Consider the following 19,203-nt stretch of genomic DNA (forward strand, 5'->3'; position numbering starts at 1 on the left):
TGTAGTCAAATTAAATCGGGTGATGCTGAGGGAATTAGATTAGGAAATGAGACACTTAAAGTAGTAAAGGAGTTTTGCTATTTAGGAAGTAAAATAACTGATGATGGTCGAAGTAGAGAGGATATAAAATGTAGACTGGCAATGGCAAGGAAAGCGTTTCTGAAGAAGAGAAATTTGTTAACATCGAGTTTCGATTTAAGTGTCAGGAAGTCATTTCTGAAAATATTTGTTTGGAGTGTAGCCATGTATGGAAGTGAAACATGGACGATAACTAGTTTGAACAAGAAGAGAATAGAAGCTTTCGAAATGTGGTGCTACAGAAGAATACTGAAGATAAGGTGGATAGATCACGTAACTAATGAGGAGGTATTGAATAGGATTGGGGAGAAGAGAAGTTTGTGGCACAACTTGACTAGAAGAAGGGATCGGTTGGTAGGACATGTTTTGAGGCATCAAGGGATCACAAATTTAGCATTAGAGGGCAGTGTGGAGGGTAAAAATCGTAGAGGGAGACCGAGAGATGAGTACACTAAGCAGATTCAGAAGGATGTAGGTTGTAGTAGGTACTGGGAGATGAAGCAGCTTGCACAGGATAGAGTGGCATGGAGAGCTGCATCAAACCAGTCTCAGTACTGAAGACAACAACAACAACATTCATTATATCCGTTGTGTAAAACGGACTGTACCAGTAGTTCAGAATATACATATGTATGTATAATACGCAACCAGTCGTTTTTTGAATTTGAATTTGTACCCCTAACTATTTTGAGAGCCACTGGAGGCTCATAAATAGATGGAGGTATTACAAGATTGGTTGTGGCGCTGGCAGAAATAACAGAAATTCAGTTAACATAATGTTTACGCAACTAAAAGATCATTACGTGTTAGGGTACTTACGTTGGGTCCACCCCGATAGCTGAGTGGTAACCGACACGTTAGCTCAGAGAGCTCTGTAATAAATACTGACCTCTGTAATAAAAAACAGAGTGGAAGGATCAACAAACGAACTTTAACAGATGTCATGTGACGCCCGCAACGACGAAACCCAACGATCAACAATGAACAAAAATACAAAAAAAAAAAAAAGGTCAGCGCGGCGGTCTGTTACGCCAAGTGGCCCGGGTTCGATTCCCGGCTGGGTCGGAGATTTCCCCCGCTCAGGGACTGGGTGTTGTGTTGTCCTCATTTTCATTTCATTATCGTCAGTGGAAGGCAACGGGAAGCCACCACTGGAATCGCTTCCCTAGACGCTCGTGCGGTGGACCTCTCTGACGAGGCTTCCCCCATGACAAGACCTGCCGTAAGGTAGAACACAAATTTTTACTTACGTTGGACTGCTCGGTGGTACTCATGATCAATTCATTTATATAACGTACACTTTGTCAGCTTACACACACACACTGTATTTATGTGCATTTGCTTTCGTGGTAAACAAAAACTAACTGTTTGAACAAAGAGTATGAACATGCTAGGTATACATTTTGCCACATCGCGATCTTTGGCATGAGATACATTAAATTCCAGAGTAAAGTATTTATAACCATAGTAGTTGAATATCGTTAAGCAGCAGGTGTTCTCCCAAATGTTGATAATATACGTGTAATATGGATCAAAAAGTTATAGATAAACAAAGAGTGAGATATTGGGGGATGTTTAAGGGGGACTAAACAGCTAAGGTCATCAGTCCCTGAGATATTTACTACATGACTATATCTACATATAACTATTTTGGTCTATATTACGCGTTTATGTAAAACATAATGATCGTTTCTTAAAAACTGAATTTCCGTTATTTTCGTCAGCACCACGACCCTGGCGTCTAGAGGCACTTGATCCAAAATAACGACGTTCCTTCAACACCCCCAACAGATGTGATGAGCCTGGAGTGGCTCGGAAACTAGTTAACGGTACAATTATCATAAATCGAATGAAATTCAAAGAGCGACTGGTTGCATACCTACATAAAGCGACAAGTAGTCTAACATTTCTTAGAGCGCGGTTTTTTCCGGTGTTTTGCGTTGTTGACAATTGTCATGTGGTATTCGTGTAACACCGTATTTAGTCTTTCACGGTTCGTGAACTTCGAGTCATCATTTTAGAGTGAGAGCTCACTAATTCGATGGATGATTTTGGTATTTTGCTTGTATCCATTGCAAGCTAACTAACTTATTCTCTCAAGTTGTAATCTGTTAGGCCAGGCAATCCTTCGGAAGAGAATGAAGTAGTTGTAATAAAAGATTCTCACAAGTAGGTTAAAGGATTAAATACTCAGGTTTTGGTGGTAAGCTTTTGAAGGCTGTAAAATTGTCAAATGACAATGTTACCCAGATATATCAAACAGGCCGTAACTCTGAACTCAATAGTTCGGAAGATGAAGGAAGGACAAAAATAAGAATCAATGCACGAGTTACTACGTCCCTAACAGAGCAGTATAATTCATATGCAAATATAACAGAGATGGAAAAGGAACTTTAAATCGGAATTTGTGACAAAAAATTACAGAAACAAAGCGATTTTATTATTAGGAAATAGTGTTGCGAAAACTGAGAATTACCTCACACAGGGAACATGAGAATAAGGTAAGAGATAATAAGGTGCGAATGGAGGCATATAGATAGTAATTTTTCTTTCTGTCAAAATGCACAAACGGTAGTGTATATAGTGGCTGATAGTGGTGCTTTGGTTTGCGAAATATGAGAGGCAGTCAAATGAAAGCCGAACGCCCACCACAGCGGGACCATGGAATGGTTACGCTCAAAAGTAATCACCACACAGGTTAAGACAGTTATCCCATTGGGAGACGAGGCGATCAACTCATGTTTGGTAGAGCACGATCGACTGCTGACGAATCCACAACCGCACCCACTCTTGCACTTCCTCGTCCGACTGAAACCGACGTTCACTTATGTCTTTCTTGGGGTCGCCAGAGATGTGAAAATCAAACGGTGGAAGATCTGGCATATATGGAAGATGTTGTACTGTTTTCCAACCAATTCACTGAAGAGTAGCCTTCATCCGCTTGGCAGTGTGGGGGTGGTCGTTATCGTGTAACAGGATGATTCCGCAGGACAGCATTCCTGAGCGTTTTGACTTTATAGCGCTTCACAGTTCTGCAGAGTGTCTTCTTAGCTCTATGCACCGATTGTGGTTCCACGCTCGAGGAACTGGACGAGCAGAGGGCCCCTGCAATGAACAGCTTTGGGTTTCTGTGCCGGGGCAGTTGTGGTATGTTTCCATTGAGTTGTGGTACGTTTCCAGTATTGGCTTTGCCTGTTGTCCTTTGGGCTATCGGAATGCTGTCGGACAACCTCATCCTGTTGCACATTAATGACCCTCCCACCCCCCCCCCCCCCCCCCCTCCCTCCACCCATAGAGCCAAGCGGAGGAAGGCTACGCTTCAGCGATTTGGTTGCGAAACACTGTAACATACTCCCTACGGTGCGGATCTTTCACCGTGTGTATTTCTTGTCTTTGACGGCTAGAAAAAAGACATGCGTGGACGTCAGTTTCAGTCGGAAAGGTAAGCGCACGAGTGGGTGTGGTTGTGGTTTCGTAGACGACCGGCCGCGTTCTATCAAACAGGAACTGATCATCTCGTCGCCCAATAAGATAAATACCTTAGCACGTGTGATGATTGCTTTGAAATGTAACCATTCCACAGTCTCGTTGTAGCGGGTGTTCGATTTTCGCTTGAATACAGCTTATGTAATTTATACACTACTGGCCATTAAAATTGCTACACCAAGAAGAAATGCAGATGATAAACGGGTATTCATTGGACAAATATATTATACTAGAACTGACATGTGATTACATTCTCACGCAATTTGGGTGCATAGATCCTGAGAAATCAGTACCCAGAACAACCACCTCTGGCCGTAATAACGGCCTTGATACGCCTGGGCATTGAGTCAAACAGAGCTTCGATGGCGTGTCCAGGTACAGCTGCCCATGTAGTTCATCAAGAGTAGTGACTGGCGTATTGTGACGAGCCAGTTACTGGGCCACCATTGACCAGACGTTTTCAATTGGTGAGAGATCTGGAGAATGTGCTGGCCAGGGCAGCAGTCGAACATTTTCTGTATCCAGAATGGCCCGTACAGGACCTGCAACACGCGGTCGTGCATTATTCTGCTGAAATGTAGGGTTTCGCCGGATCGAATGAAGGGTAGAGCCACGGGTCGTAACACATCTTAAATGTAACGTCCACTGTTCAAAGTGCCATCAATGCGAGCAAGAGGTGACCGAGACGTGTAACCAATGGCACCCCTTACCATGAGGCCGGGTGATACGCCAGTATGGCGATGACGAATACACGTTTCCAATCTGCGTTCACCGCGATGTCGCCAAACACGGATGCGATCATCATGATGTTTTAAACAGAACCTGGATTCATCCGAAAAATGACGTTTTGGCATTCGTGCATCCAGGTTCGTCGTTGAGTACACCATCGCAGGCGCTCCTGTCTGTGATGCAGCGTCAAGGGTAACCGCAGCCATGGACTCCGAGCTGATAGTTCATGCTGCTGCAAACGTCGTCGAACTGTTCGAGCAGATGGTTGTTGTCTTGCAAACGTCCGCATATGTTGACTCAGGGATCGAGACGTGGCTGCACGATCCGTTACAACCATGCGGATAAGATGCCTGTCATCTCGACTGCTAGTGATGCGAGACCGTTGGGATCCATCACGGCGTTCCGTAGTACCCTCCTGAACCCACCGATCCATATTTTGCTAATAGTCATTGGATCTCGATCAACGCGAGCAGCAATGTCGCGATACGATAAACCGCAATCACGGTAGGCTACAATCCGACCTTTATCAAAGTCGGAAACGTGATGTTACGCATTTCTCCTCCTTACACGAGGCATCACAACAACGTCTCACCAGGCAACGCCGGTCAACAGCTGTTTGAGTATGAGAAATCGGTGGGACGCTTTCCTCGTGTCAGCACGTTGTAGGTGTCGCCACCGGCGCCAACCCTGTGTGAATGCTCTGAAAAGCTAATAATTTGCATGTCACAGCATCTTGTTCCTGTCGGTTAAATTTCGTGTCTGTAGCACGTCTCTTTCGTGGTGTAGCAATTTTAATGGGCAGTAGTGTACATAGATGTTCATGAACAATTTCCTCTTCAGTTCTCTACGAATAACATGGCACATCTCATACGTAAAAGTCGTTTCGTGTGCGTCAATTTATTCACGTCTTCCACACTTCGGCCGTCTTAAGTAATCTTTCTTTATTCATAGCAGAATTGTTTAGATTCTTTCACTGTGTTTTCTCCAACTTCGTTGTTTGTTATTTTCCTCTCTTCTACTGCACATAACCATGATATTTGGTTTATTTACCCTCGACCCTTTTTGCCAAGCGAATAAGCAACTAGCGGTAATCGATCATACCTTGAAGAAGACGATGAATAACGAGAGTCCATAATTTTCCAATAAGCATCAGGTCATTTAAAAATTTCTTCTTGGCAGATTTTCTTAGACACCTGGTACGCTAAAAGTCCTTATTCTTACAGACTTCAGCCTTGGTTAAAAATGAGATGATTTCCCGTCGTAAACATCTTATCAGGGCCCCATACTGAAGACGAAAAATATGACTTGAGAGGTACCAGATCTATTTCAAATTCAGTGTGGAACAGCGCGACCGCTACTGTCGCAGGTTGGAATCCTGCCTCGGGCTTGGATGTGTGTGATGTCCTTAGGTTTAAGTAGTTCTAGGGCACTGATGACCTAAGATGTTAAGTTCCGTAGTGCTCAGAAAAATATGAACCATTTGTACTTCAAATTAATGTAGTATTCAATATGTATTTTCTACTGGTGCGTCAGGTACCCGCCCATCTGTGATACAAACTTTGATTTTTCTGACTTATTATGTGAAACAAGAAAATTACACTACGTCCAAGAATAGTAAATACTCAACAGTTAATGTGTATCAATCTGGTCTGAAGTGTCAGAATAAATTTTTTGTGTTACATGTCGCCGAAAATGCCGTACTAATAATGTACGATCAGGTTTTAGAAAATCTAATTTTATTCCTTTTGGACGAAAAATAATTGTTTATTGTAGAAAAGCAAAATGTATTTAAGGATAATTATTTGAAGAAATATACAAGTGTGGATAAATGATGGCGCCAAATACTACTGGAAATGAACTACTGTATGTGAAATTTTATGGAAGAAAACTGCAAACCTCGATTTACGATGTATGTGTAATTTGAGGAACTCTCGATGTCCTTTAACATAAAGTATAAAGTTAATTATTTCTCCCATTAAAAATTTGCAAGATTATTTAATTTATAAAAATTGTTTACAGAAACGTATTACAATAATGTATGATATTTAATTGTTAAAGGTGTATATACGTGGCAGAGGCTTTTCAGTGGAGAACAATACTGCTCTTTAAAATAGAACTTGTCACTTATTTATGAGATGTCTGATATGTTAACTGAAAACATGAGGACAATCGTCGACAGGGACTGAGACGTTTCTTTCTTTGTATTTACACGTAAATAAAAGTGTGCAGAAAGTGGAAAAGTTTGGCTTTTAGATATTGTAACAACTACCACTGCATGTGGTGCGAGAAATACTAGGTGATCAAAAAGTCAGTATAAATTTGAAAACTGAATAAATCGCGGAATAATGTAGATAGAGAGGTACAAATTGATACACATTCTTGGAATGACATGGGGTTTTATTGGAGCAAAAAAAAGTAAAAATTAAAAAAAAATGTCCGCCAGATGGCGCTTCATCTGATAAGAATAGCAATAATTAGCATAACAAAGTAAGACAAAGCAAAGATTACGTTCTTTACAGGAAATGCTCAATATGTCCACCATCATTCCTCACCAATAGCTGTAACCGAGGAATAATGTTGTGAACACCACTGTAAAGGATGTCCAGAGTTATGGTGAGGCATTGGCGTCGGATGTTGTCTTTTACCATCTCTAGAGATGTCGGTGGGTCACGATACACTTGCGACTTCAGGTAACGCCAAAGCCAATAATCGCAGGGACTGAGGTCTGGGAACCTGGGAGGCCAAGCATGACGAAAGTGGCGGCTGACCCGCGCAAGAGATCTTTCACGCGTCTAGCAATATGGTTTTTTTTGTTCTAATAAAACCCCATGTCATTCCAAGCATGTGTGTCAATATTTACTTCTCTATTTACATTATTCCGTGGTTTATTAAGTTTTCAAATTTATAATGACTTTTTGATCACCCGGTATATCGCAAGTTCCGCGACTGAAACGCACCTCACAGTAAAATTTCAGATCTTTTTTCTACGAGCAGTAAAGTGATTATAATGTGTACCCTCCTGGAAATTGAAATAAGAACACCGTGAATTCATTGTCCCAGGAAGGGGAAACTTTATTGACACATTCCTGGGGTCAGATACATCACATGATCACACTGACAGAGCCACAGGCACATAGACACAGGCAACAGAGCATGCACAATGTCGGCACTAGCACAGTGTATATCCACCTTTCGCAGCAATGCAGGCTGCTATTCTCCAATGGAGACGATCGTAGAGATGCTGGATGTAGTCCTGTAGAACGGCTTGCCATGCCATTTCCACCTGGCGCCTCAGTTGGACCAGCGTTCGTGCTGGACGTACAGACCGCGTGAGACGACGCTTCATCCAGTCCCAAACATGCTCAATGGGGGACAGATCCGGAGATCTTGCTGGCCAGGATAGTTGACTTACACCTTCTCGAGCACGTTGGGTGGCACGGGATACATGCGGACGTGCATTGTCCTGTTGGAACAGCAAGTCCTTGCCGGTCTAGGAATGGTAGAACGATGGGTTCGATGACGGTTTGGATGTACCGTGCACTATTCAGTGTCCCCTCGACGATCACCAGAGGTGTACGGCCAGTGTAGGAGATCGCTCCCCACACCATGATGCCGGCTGTTGGTCCTGTGTGCCTCGGTCGTATGCAACCCTGATTGTGGCGCTCACCTGCACGGCGCGAAACACGCATACGACCATCATTGACACCAAGGCAGAAGCGACTCTCATCGCTGAAGACGACACGTCTCCATTCGTCCCTCCATTCACGCCTGTCGCGACACCACTGGAGGCGGGCTGCACGATGTTGGGGCGTGAGCGGAAGACGGCCTAACGGTGTGCGGGACCGTAGCCCAGCTTCATGGAGACGGTTGCGAATGGTCCTCGCCGATACCCCAGGAGCAACAGTGTCCCTAACTTGCTGGGAAGTGGCGGTGCGGTCCCCTACGGCACTGCGTAGGATCCTACTGTCTTGGCGTGCATCCGTGCGTCGCTGCGGTCCGGTCCCAGGTCGACGGGCACGTGCACCTTCCGCCGACCACTGGCGACAACATCGATGTACTGTGGAGACCTCACGCCCCACGTGTTGAGCAATTCGGCGGTACGTCCACCCGGCCTCCCGCATGCCCACTATACGCCCTCGCTCAAAGTCCGTCAGCTGCACATACGGTTCACGTCCACGCTGTCGCGGCATGCTACCAGTGTTAAAGACTGCGATGGAGCTCCGTATGCCACGGCAAACTGGCTGACACTGACGGCGGCGGTGCACAAATGCTGCGCAGCTAGCGCCATTCGACGGCCAACACCGCTGTTCCTGGTGTGTCCGCTGTGCCGTGCGTGTGATCATTGCTTGTACAGCCCTCTCGCAGTGTCCGGAGCAAGTATGGTGGGTCTGACACACCGGTGTCATTGTGTTCTTTTTTCCATTTTCAGGAGTGGAGAAGGGTTTGTACATTGTAGGCTGTACTGTAAATGATAGCGCGAGGGAGTAATAGTACCGAGGCAAAGTAAGTGGGTTATGAATAAAAGTGCTAATTTTTTCCTCTCGTACCGATGCATACGTAGCTCATTATTAAACAAAGATCATTCAGCAGTGGAAGCTGGAGATTAATGAACTCTGAGATGCAATATAAATACTCTACGCAACAGTCCCCGAACTGTGTTTTGTACAAACGTACCCTGTACCTCCACAGCCCGCTTTCAGAGGTCTCTGCACAGAACTGTTTGGTCCGGCCGTGTGAATGGTCTGACGAGCCAGACACTCCCACGGCTGAGGCACCTCGCCCCATGATTCATCCCCCTCTCTGCCAAGGAGCGCTGCCGTAACAGAGACGGGTCAGCCGCCGTATTTTTGTAGTCGTGTGCTGAAAACGAACGGGGTAAGCCGCTCCTTGAGGAGGTGACGTGGCCGTGGCGCACGTCGAAACGCCGTCGCGCAGAAATAGGACGGCAGTCGAGCCGTGAATGGATAGCCGGCGCACACCGTACTCCGTAGTTTGCACAACCGGCCTGGCCTCTCCCGGACATACAGAAGTGGTGCTGTACTGAAGTAAGGTAGGCGAGTAGCTCCCTGTATTTTTTTTATTATTCCACAAAAACAGTAACAAAAAACGGATATCTTACAGTGAAATGACATAAATAAGGTGACAGATAATTGCAGTCATAAATTACAGCATTCAAAGAATGAGGAATGATATGCAGTCTTTAGCAGTAGCACACATAGGTAACAGCCTATTTCTTCTCCTTTGCTTACTGGTCTGGGTCAATGCGCCAGTGACCTTGATACCGGCGGGACGCCAATCTCGTACCTTCCTGCAGTCTTATGTGCGCGATTCATGTTCGAATAGTGTATTGAGTGACCAAAGGATTACAGAGTGATGGTTTAGCTCAGGATGTGGCGTCTAACACATTCTTGGACAAATACGTGGCATCATTTACAATAGCAGACTTACTAGTGAAACATCCCCTTCGAAAAATTTGTAAGTGACAGTGCTGGAAAACTTCTACGTAATGTGATTTTCAAACAGATGAGGAAACGTACTCAGACATTTCTCTCTTTACTTATTCTGATCAACACTGACACACAATTTTTTTCCCGCAACGCAGCCTGATTTTCAATAATCCCTACAAAAGAATAGCCCTGACTAACAATAACCTATACCTTTCATGAATCACTTACCTCACAAAAATCTTCGTTGGGTTGGGTTGTTTGTGGGAAGAGACGAAACTGCGACGTCATCGGACTCGTCGGATCAGGGAAGGACAGGGAAGGAAGTCGGCCGTGCCCTTTCAGAGGAACCATCCCGGCATTTGCCTGGAGCGATTTAGGGAAATCACGGAAAACCTAAATCAGGATGGCCGGACGCGGGATTGAACTATCCTCCTCCCAAATGCGAGTCCAGTGTGCTAACCACTGCGCCACCTCGTTCGGTAAAATCTTCGTTACTCGAACTACTGCAATACAGCGAGCGCCAATACTGCCAGCTAAATAAAAGATTCTAACTACTGAAGGCACTAGCTACTATAGGCATAGTTAGCAAATAAAAGATTTTGATGGAGAACAAAGAATGTATTTACCTTAATAGTGTTCAAAAGTCATAACTTCCCAACACTACATTTGCGAATATTCCAACAATGCCACAGCACAGTCAGTGATTTTCATACAGAGCGCTACGTGGCGTTACGAACATAAAAACCTAAACAGCCTAGTTACACTAGGAACTGTGAGATGGAAGTATTTATGGATCCGTTTGTTTACTGCACTGACAGAAGAAATCGAAACACGAAGAACGAGTTGTGCGACATAAATTAAACTCGGTATGCGCGTTTTTGTTCATACGATGATGGAAATTAGGTCTGCTCTGAATACACTGATGTTATTCAAGAATACGACTAAGACGCCATTATCAGCACCTCACTGTGTTTGAACGACATCGTGTAATAGGGCTACGAGAAGCTGGGTGTTCCGTCTGCGATACTGCAGAAAGATTTGGCAGGAATGTAGCCACTGACCAAAACTGCTGGCAGTGGTGGTCACGGTATTGTATGGTCGCAACAAGACCGGACTCCGGACGGTCACGTGGTACTACTTAGAGGGGACGTCGTCGTGTTCGACGTAAGGCTCTGTCGCATCTTACTGCATCTGCAGCAGCAATTTGAGCAGCAGTTGACACTACAGTGATACCATAAACTGTTACAAATCAGTTACTACAAGGGGACAGCTCCGAGCCAGACAACTCTAACGTGCATTCCACTGACACCATACCACCGATATTTGCGATTTCATTAGCGTCAAATATTGAAATGTGTCTCAATTCCTAAGGGACCAAACTGCTGAGATCATCGATCCTTAGACTTTCACACTACTTAAACTAACATGCTGAAAACAACGCACATACCCATGCCCGAGGGAGGACTCGAATCTCCGGTGGGAGGTGCCGCGCAGTCTGTGACATGGCGCTTCAAACCGCGGAACTCATTGGTGTCAAGCGAGAGCTCACCGAAGGGCAGCTTCATTCCTGCCAAGCCTTTCTGCAGTGCTGGACATGTGTTGGTTAGAAGGAGACCAGTTGAGGGCCTGCATCCAACCAGTCTGATTTCTAGACAAAAAAAAAAAAAAAAAAAAAAAAGGTTCAAGTGGCGCTGAGCCGAACCTGCGACCGTAGCGGTCGCTCGGCTCCAAACTGTAGCGCCAAGAACCGCTCGGCCACTTCGGCCGGCGCTTGCTAGACACACTGGACCTTCAGCTGCACTTATGGTCTGGAGTGCGATTTCGTAAGACAGTAGGAGCACTCTCGTGACTATCCCATGCACCTTGACTGCAAATTCGTACTTCAGTCTGGTGACTCAGCTTCCTGTGCTGACATTCGTGAAAAACATTCCAGGGGGTACTTTGCAACAGGATGACGTCCCCCACACATCACTGTTGTAGCCCAACATGCTCCGCAGAGTATCGATATGTTTCCTTCGCCTGCTCGATTGCCAGATCTGTCTCCAATCGTGCGGTATCACAGAACGACAACTTCAGTTTCATCCACAGACAGCGTTAACCTCCCCTGTACAGCCCGACCAAGTACAACAAACATGGAATTTCATCCCACAATCTGACATCCGGAACCTGTACAGTAGAATGTGTGGACGGTTGCATGCTTGCATTCAATATTCTGGCTGTTACAACGCTTGTTAATGTGCCAGCATTACATTAACCTCCGATCTTGCAGTGTTTATCACTTACATATGTTAGAAATTTCATTTCTATACATTAATTGTTTTTTGGTGCTGCAATTTCTTTCTGTTAGTGTATACGAGGGTTGTCCAGAAAGTAAGTTCACATCGGTCGCGAAATGGACACCACAGTGAAAACCGGATGATGCTTTGCACAGATATGTTGGGTAGTGTCTCTAGTATCACCGTGGATCGCATCAAGACGGTATTTTCAGTTGTGAGCGCACTGTGGGCGAGTAAAGGTGCCTAGAACAATGATGTCTCCCGCCAAGTAGGAGGGTCCGCTGAGAGGCTTCGCCTTAATGAATGCAGCCCACCTAACACAACTGCCACGCACTTCCTTCATCACGGCAATTCTCAGCCGCACTCTGCAGGGGCAGTGCGGACGCTCCTGCAGCCTTTTCGATGGAAAGTGTTTGATCACCCACAACACAGCCCTAATTAGCTCGTCCTGAGTATCATCTCCGTTCACATGAAACGCTGGATACGAAGGCAGCACTTGGGCACTGACTACGAGGTATAGACCAGCATAGAAAATTATCGGAAAGCACAGACGGCTGCCTTCTATGACGATGGAGTTGGAAATTTGGTATAACGCTGCGACAAATGTCTAAGTCGGAGCGGCACCTATGTAGAGAAGTATCTGGAAAATGTAGCTAACTCTTGCAAATAAAATGTTTATGATTTTCACTGTGGTTTCCATTTAGCGACCGATCAGAACTTACCTTCTGGACAACCATCAGAAAGGGCTACATACATCTCACAAAGCATAAAATGTATTACGTAATATATTCGCTGATAGCGAATTCTTTAATATCAGCTGTATTGGGGTATAGATATAATAGCTATTAGTGACACATGAAAATTTGTGCCGGAAAGGACTCGAACGCGGATTTACCGCGAGTGGTCACCTTTACTACGTCGGCTATTCATGGGCGCTCTCCGGATTTATCCAAACCTCCATATGCCACATTGTCTACATCGCCTAATACTCGCAACTCACATCGCATCTCCAGGGCAGGACCCGACGACACGGAATAAGTCGCCCGACCAACAGTTAACGCGAGTGTGATACGATGTTTATCGTTATCCCAGCTTGCAGGTACGCTGCGTCCATCCATCGCATGATACATGCGCATAAAGAAAACATGTATCCAAACTGTAGATTATCTAATGCATCACGAAAATAAATCGTTTATAGTGGCGATCATCATTCGTCGGTTGTAAAAATGCTTCTGCAACACATCACTTCATCCAAGTGATATGTTACACTACTCCGTCTACGCTTGTAATACTTATTGTACAATTGCAAAATAAAACCTATTTTTAAAACGAATAAAAAAATCGACTAATTCTGCATTACATCTCTACTTGCAATCCTATTCAACGTTGCACTTGATAAATTGTGCAATTCAATTTTGTCCAGCATATATACAGAGTATCTCAGACACAGTGTTTGTCTCTGTGAATAATTTGTAAAATAATAAGTGAAAGTAATAATTATTCAGATAGTTAAACCTAAGAAACATTATATTTCTGTGGAGTTATAAACATGATTTATTTACTTAAACTGCTCAACACAATTAAAGAACCACTTTTTCGAAAACTCGTAACTGTCTCCTGCTGAGACGCGTAAGTTTGAAATTTGGCCCAAAGTGCCTACTACCTTCCTCTGCAATGGTGCAAAACCGTGGCGCCCTGCGACGTCACCCTATGGTTCGGCAAAGCTTCAGACATCTGTGTGTCGACATATGCGAAGAAAGGCCAGAGCATAGAGGTTCATATGAGGTGTAATGTGTGTTTACTGTGTCACATTGGCACCAGATTTCGTCACAATTCTGCCAAACGGACCGTGGGCGGGTCACACGATCAGAACGTCTTCACAACCATCTCTTACCCACACTTCACCACTTCTTTTGACGCCTCTGCAAAGGAAGTCAGAACCGTGAGACCCAGTTCTGAAATCACGCTATTTTCTTACGGGTGGTTGCGGAAAATATCAACATGAAAAGGGCTTAGGGAGTGGCATAAAGGGCTACAATAAAACCACTCCTTCTGTTGTGGAGCTGATTTGCACACGTTTCGCAGTCGAAACCGACAGCTCACAGTGCGATGAGCAAGAGGATGTCGTTCTTGGCAATTTCTGATACTGCTGACACCTCCTGACCGCTTCAGTCCTTCTCTATCATCGTGGCTGCAGCCATATTTAAAGTGAACGTACCATTTTGGAGTGCAGTGTGACAGCTATTTTTGCTCTGGTGATGCAAACCAGCAAAGGATGTTTATACTTTTTCAGGCCTCCTGTTTCACTCTTCCTGTGGAGTGAGTAAGAAGAGGTGCAGCATTAACACGTGTGGAAAAAACGGCAAAGAATCCCTCTAAAACCACCTAGTTCGGCAACACCCTCAGTGCCACCTGCACACGTTTGTTGAGCACATTAAAAATCTACCGGCACAGACAGAACCCACAACGAAAGTCCTAGGCGCCAGCAAGCAGGCTAAGCTGCTGCTCTTGCGCCTAATAATAGGCCATCGGGAATTGGAGGGATGTCGAAGGAGTTGCCTATGTGCAAGGTCCTAGGACTTCATCGTAGGTTTTCTCCGTTCAGGTTCATTTTAAGAGTGCTCAACAAAGGCGGATGGGCGGCACGGAGGATGTTGCCGACCTGAGAGTCTTAGAACAACCCTTTGCCATTTTACTCACGCATGTGTCAATGTCACACACCTCCGTGATAACGCCACAGCAGGGAGCGACACAGGAGGGCTGGAAAAACATTAACACTCTTTGGAATATTGAATTGTGTTTAAATTTCGTCGAATGGGTTTGAACGGTCCATACTGGCTTCGCACTGCACTCCAAAGGGGTGAGATCGCGTTCAATGGGGTTGCTGGCTCGCGATGTTCTTAGACAAGTGTTGAGTCGTCCGGGGATGTCAGCAGTGTCAAAAGTTGTCAAGAACTTCGTCATGTTGGTAATCAAACTGTGAACTGTCGTTTTCGACCGCGAATTGTGCGATAATCAACACCCCAATGTCGGTTTCTTTGACGTCCTTTATGTCATGTCCTAAGGCCTTTTCCTTTTTTTAAAAATCTTTATTCAGTCTTTATTATTATACAAAATAAACCACTACCTTATATAATTAGTGGTTGTTATTGATTTTACAATAAGTGATTAATTATTGCAGCTATTCTACGATCCACAAGTAGTGCTTAAGTGATTATTTGCTATGGGCAAATTACATTGTTAATTTTGGTTATTGTATTCACACTAACGGACTACTACACTACCCGTAGCATTACAGGTTGTGCCAGTTAATACAAACCTGCTATGAAATGGCCACGCCCACCGAGCTCATCCCAGTGGCCGTGCCCCTGGCATTGGGCCGGCCCACAAATCTTTAATTTTCGCTGCAGTTTCAGTTATCTGGTCCTGCCCTACAACTAAATTCTACTCTAATAACCTACCCTGTTTCAGATTCAGTGCGTTCGTCAAATCCGGTGTTCGGCACGCCCCTCCCCCAGTCCTGAGCGTGGCAGACCCCGACCGTAACGGCGGTCCGCCAGTCCACGCCCCGGCGGTGTGGGATTGGTGTGACCAGATGTACATCTAATGGTTCTCTAAATTTCACGATTCTCCCTCAAGTATCCCTGAAGTACCTTGCGTGATACCTCGTTGGCCAGGTTATTTAAGACTCGAAGTGTGCCTTCTTGTCGCAACAGGTTAAATGTATCACGATTTGGTAATTGCTGTCTTTCGGCATGACCCATTCCGTCCGCGTCTGGTCCAACACCATCCGTGGTTTTCTAATAAGGTAGGAGCCTATCTCACTTATTGCGTCATTACAAAGGTATAGGTTTTGTCCAGATCTTCTTCCATTCTCCTCTTGGATCGAAGTTCACTTGTCTCACATAGCAGCGACAGTAATCTGAGACGGATGGTGCTCACACGATCTTGAACTATGTGGTAGTTGCAGTTGTCCTATTTCCAGTCCTTGACTACTTTTGACTTATCTCACTACAGGTTAGATGTGTGCCGGAACTGTCAGTTAGGTACACTGCGTGAATCTAAGTGCTCCTGAGACTATTCAGATTCCTCTCCGTTGTCTGAAATCTAGTGACAATTGCTAAACCAACGAAAAGCATAACATTCAATCATGCTGTCGTTGTCGAGTGTCTTCAGCGGGGCCTCATCTTGTGTCTTCAATACTTTAGTACGTTTCTTCAGTCTGCTACATCCCTCCCAAGTAGAATCCATACAACAGCCTCCTGTTCTCGCAGAATAATTTCAGTCTGTCCGTGTAGTTTACTGCGTAACACTCTTCCGATCAAACAAAAATATTTCGAACGATATTCTTTCATTATTCTTGGCCATAAGCTGCAATGACAAAGTATGATCTGGAGTAAAGATGAATTTTCATAATTACTTGTAAACACAGTGTGATTAGAATTGTTATTCTGAACAGGCTAAGAGATGATCGGTACTGTTTTCATCAAACGAGCCATTTCTAATAATGTATCATGAAGAGTTACTAAGAGAAAAATCGTAATGCAACAGACTGTCGGGAAACCTCGAGAGGTTGTTCAATTTGGAAATTATTTCTATTGGCGCCTTCCGTTCAGGAACTTCTGTAACTTTGTATTATAAGTGTATCTGTTAAGTGTAGGTTACTATAATGGGTACGTGTAATGTATGGGTTTACGTTCATGTTGATGAGCAAAGAAGAGAAGGAGTGAAAACTTATTCCGGGAGCTTGGCTATGCTCACCATTAGCATCCAAGGGGCTTCAGAACTCAACATACCTATCAATGTAGTGATTGGCATCTACATTGGAAATATTTCATGAAAAACTTCAGAGAGTTTACAGATTAAACTCATCTTATTGTTTCATACTTGGCGATCACACATTGTACACCACTCCTCTCCTTGCTAGACAAATTGCCGAGATGAAAATTTGGTTCCTCTGTAGCGATTCGTGCTGATTACTTCCAAACCAGGTGTGACCACATTAACGGCCATTATTGATGTCGACTAGGAGTCAGGTAATAAGTACCCTTTTGTGAAGATGTGCCTATTGCTCTAATCTGAACACTTGCACAGCGGTGGAGAACAGATACGTCGTCAACCGGTGTGAAATTACCACGAAAAAAATGTAACCTCCAAGGGAAAGAGTTCGCACTGTAACTCTGGCATTTGCAAATTTTGTTATAGTCAGTTTGCAGATCAATCGGTGCCATTCGTCAGTCACTTAAAAACTTTCAAACATTCGTGTGAGCACCGCATGGTACATCAAACCTCATCACAGCACTAGCTGTGTCCTCGTTGTTAAGTACGGTCTTTGTCGCTCCGTTGAGTTCTACCGTGACGTGGTTTCTCTGAAAAAAAAAGAAAAGATTCAATCGGAAAAAACACACTATTATTTCTTCGCAGTCAGTCGTTTCCCATTGTTCCAATGTCCTGTAACGTCCGTTCATAAGAGCTTGAGGCGGCATCTATAAGCTGTCACCTTCGCAGAACGTTCAAAGAGCTAGGCACGTATACGATTCTAAAGTTAATTTATTTTATGATGACGGTGGCAGTAGGTAGTCGATTTTTAACCGCAGTTCGTCTCTGGATAACGAGGTGGGCTACAAAATTACTGTCCAGTTTCTTATTGTGAAATCTAAACTAGTTGATACGGGTTTAACTGGAACTTTCCTGTTCTTGTACCATGTAGATTGATCAAATCAGTTGGTATTTTAACTAACAAAGAACAACTGATTCAGGAAGCATTTTTCACCGAAGTTTCTGTAGTACGTTGCTGCAGACAAAAAAATAAAATGAATTCCTCCACTACTGACTGTGAACAAAACACGAAATGCATTTTTGTATTGCAAAGTGGGCTGACTTTTCTACTTACGACGCGTCATATGTACGAGAGAAAAGAAGATTCTCTTTTTTACCGAATTGCCCTCGTTCAGTGCAGTTGCAAGGAACATTACTACGGACCACCCATTTAGTAATAGTTTGCTGTTTGCCTGGTGTTGTTACGAACCATGACTCAGTGATCTGAGCGAAGGAAATTTCAGTAATTCGTTTCCCGCTTGGGAGAAGCACAGTCACGCAGGAAGACACAAATCAACACAAGAGGAAATCAACGTCACCCCGGACGAAACTTGCCTAATTTTCCGCGCTGCGTGCTGTTATTTATAGCGCAGCTGCTGTTTCCGTACTGGAATAGCGATGTGCGCTCTGACACGGTGAAACCCTCCCTCGCACGTTCGCGACGCGGCTGGCAGATCCTGTTGAGCTTTCGACAGCAGACAGTAAATCCTTTGGGTTGCGTGGTGGTTATCTCTACATCTCTCTGTTACGACATGAGGGAAAGACGTGCTGCCAGTTACTGCTGCTATGAAGCTACAGCCGATAGTAGTACGTAAGGCAATGTAGTAGGTAAGGCATTGGGCTTGTACGCTAGAGGATGACGGTTCAAATCCCAGTTCGGCTATCCAGATTTCGGTTTTCTGTGATTTCACTACACGAATCTCTCAATATAAAAAAATATAGGGTAGATTCAAATGGAAATGCGCTACATAGTGAGTCAACAGATTGTACTGCCCTGGATCCATAAAATCTCTCTTTCAGCACGAACTCAGGAACTTCAGATACCTAACTTCAAATACAAATACTCCTCTCGCGTCATTATCTAAGCTGCACCAGACGTTTTCAACTATTGTAATAATGAAAGAATAGAGATCCTTCATAGATCAACTACACCAGCCAGAACATGGGATGCTCTAGCGTAGAAAGAAAGAACAGACAGACTACATCAGCTAGCGCAGAAAATAAAGGATTCCACCACACCAGGAATTACTGGTATGTCAGTCTGAGTGTCCAATGCGACCGGTCACAGACAAGAAATTTAACGTCTTCCTCCCATCAACCAGTGTTACAAACTGTCTCCTAACCAAATAAGAACCCATGATCATAAATAAACAGTGATACAACAGCATTAACTACAACTTAACTACAGCTGGCTTAATGGGCTCCGCCCTACCGCAGCCTGGCATCTTTTTTGTTAACTCTTAAAAAAATAGTTCAAATGGCTCTGAGCACTAGGGGACATAACATCTGTGGTTATCAGTCCCCTGAAACTTAGAACTACTGAAACCTAACTAACCTAAGGACATCACACACATCGATCCCCGAGGCAG

At 44.4% G+C, this 19,203-nt stretch overlaps 1 protein-coding gene across 3 annotated transcripts in view; it reads left to right on the forward strand.

The window, feature by feature from the left end:
• Nucleotides 1-19,203, forward strand: part of LOC126346037 (uncharacterized) — a 355,738-nt gene that overhangs the window by 167,100 nt on the left and 169,435 nt on the right. Inside the window, exon 1 of one of the 3 annotated variants that reach the window (XM_050002154.1) lies at nucleotides 9,143-9,343. The exons of the other annotated variants lie outside the window; for them this stretch is intronic. The gene's annotated coding sequence lies outside the window, so the exon portion shown is untranslated. Of the gene's footprint in view, nucleotides 1-9,142; nucleotides 9,344-19,203 lie in introns of those variants that run through there. 3 annotated transcript variants of the gene reach the window in all.

Source organism: Schistocerca gregaria, chromosome 1, assembly GCF_023897955.1.
Source record: "Schistocerca gregaria isolate iqSchGreg1 chromosome 1, iqSchGreg1.2, whole genome shotgun sequence".
Classification (NCBI taxonomy): Eukaryota; Metazoa; Arthropoda; class Insecta; order Orthoptera; family Acrididae; genus Schistocerca; species Schistocerca gregaria.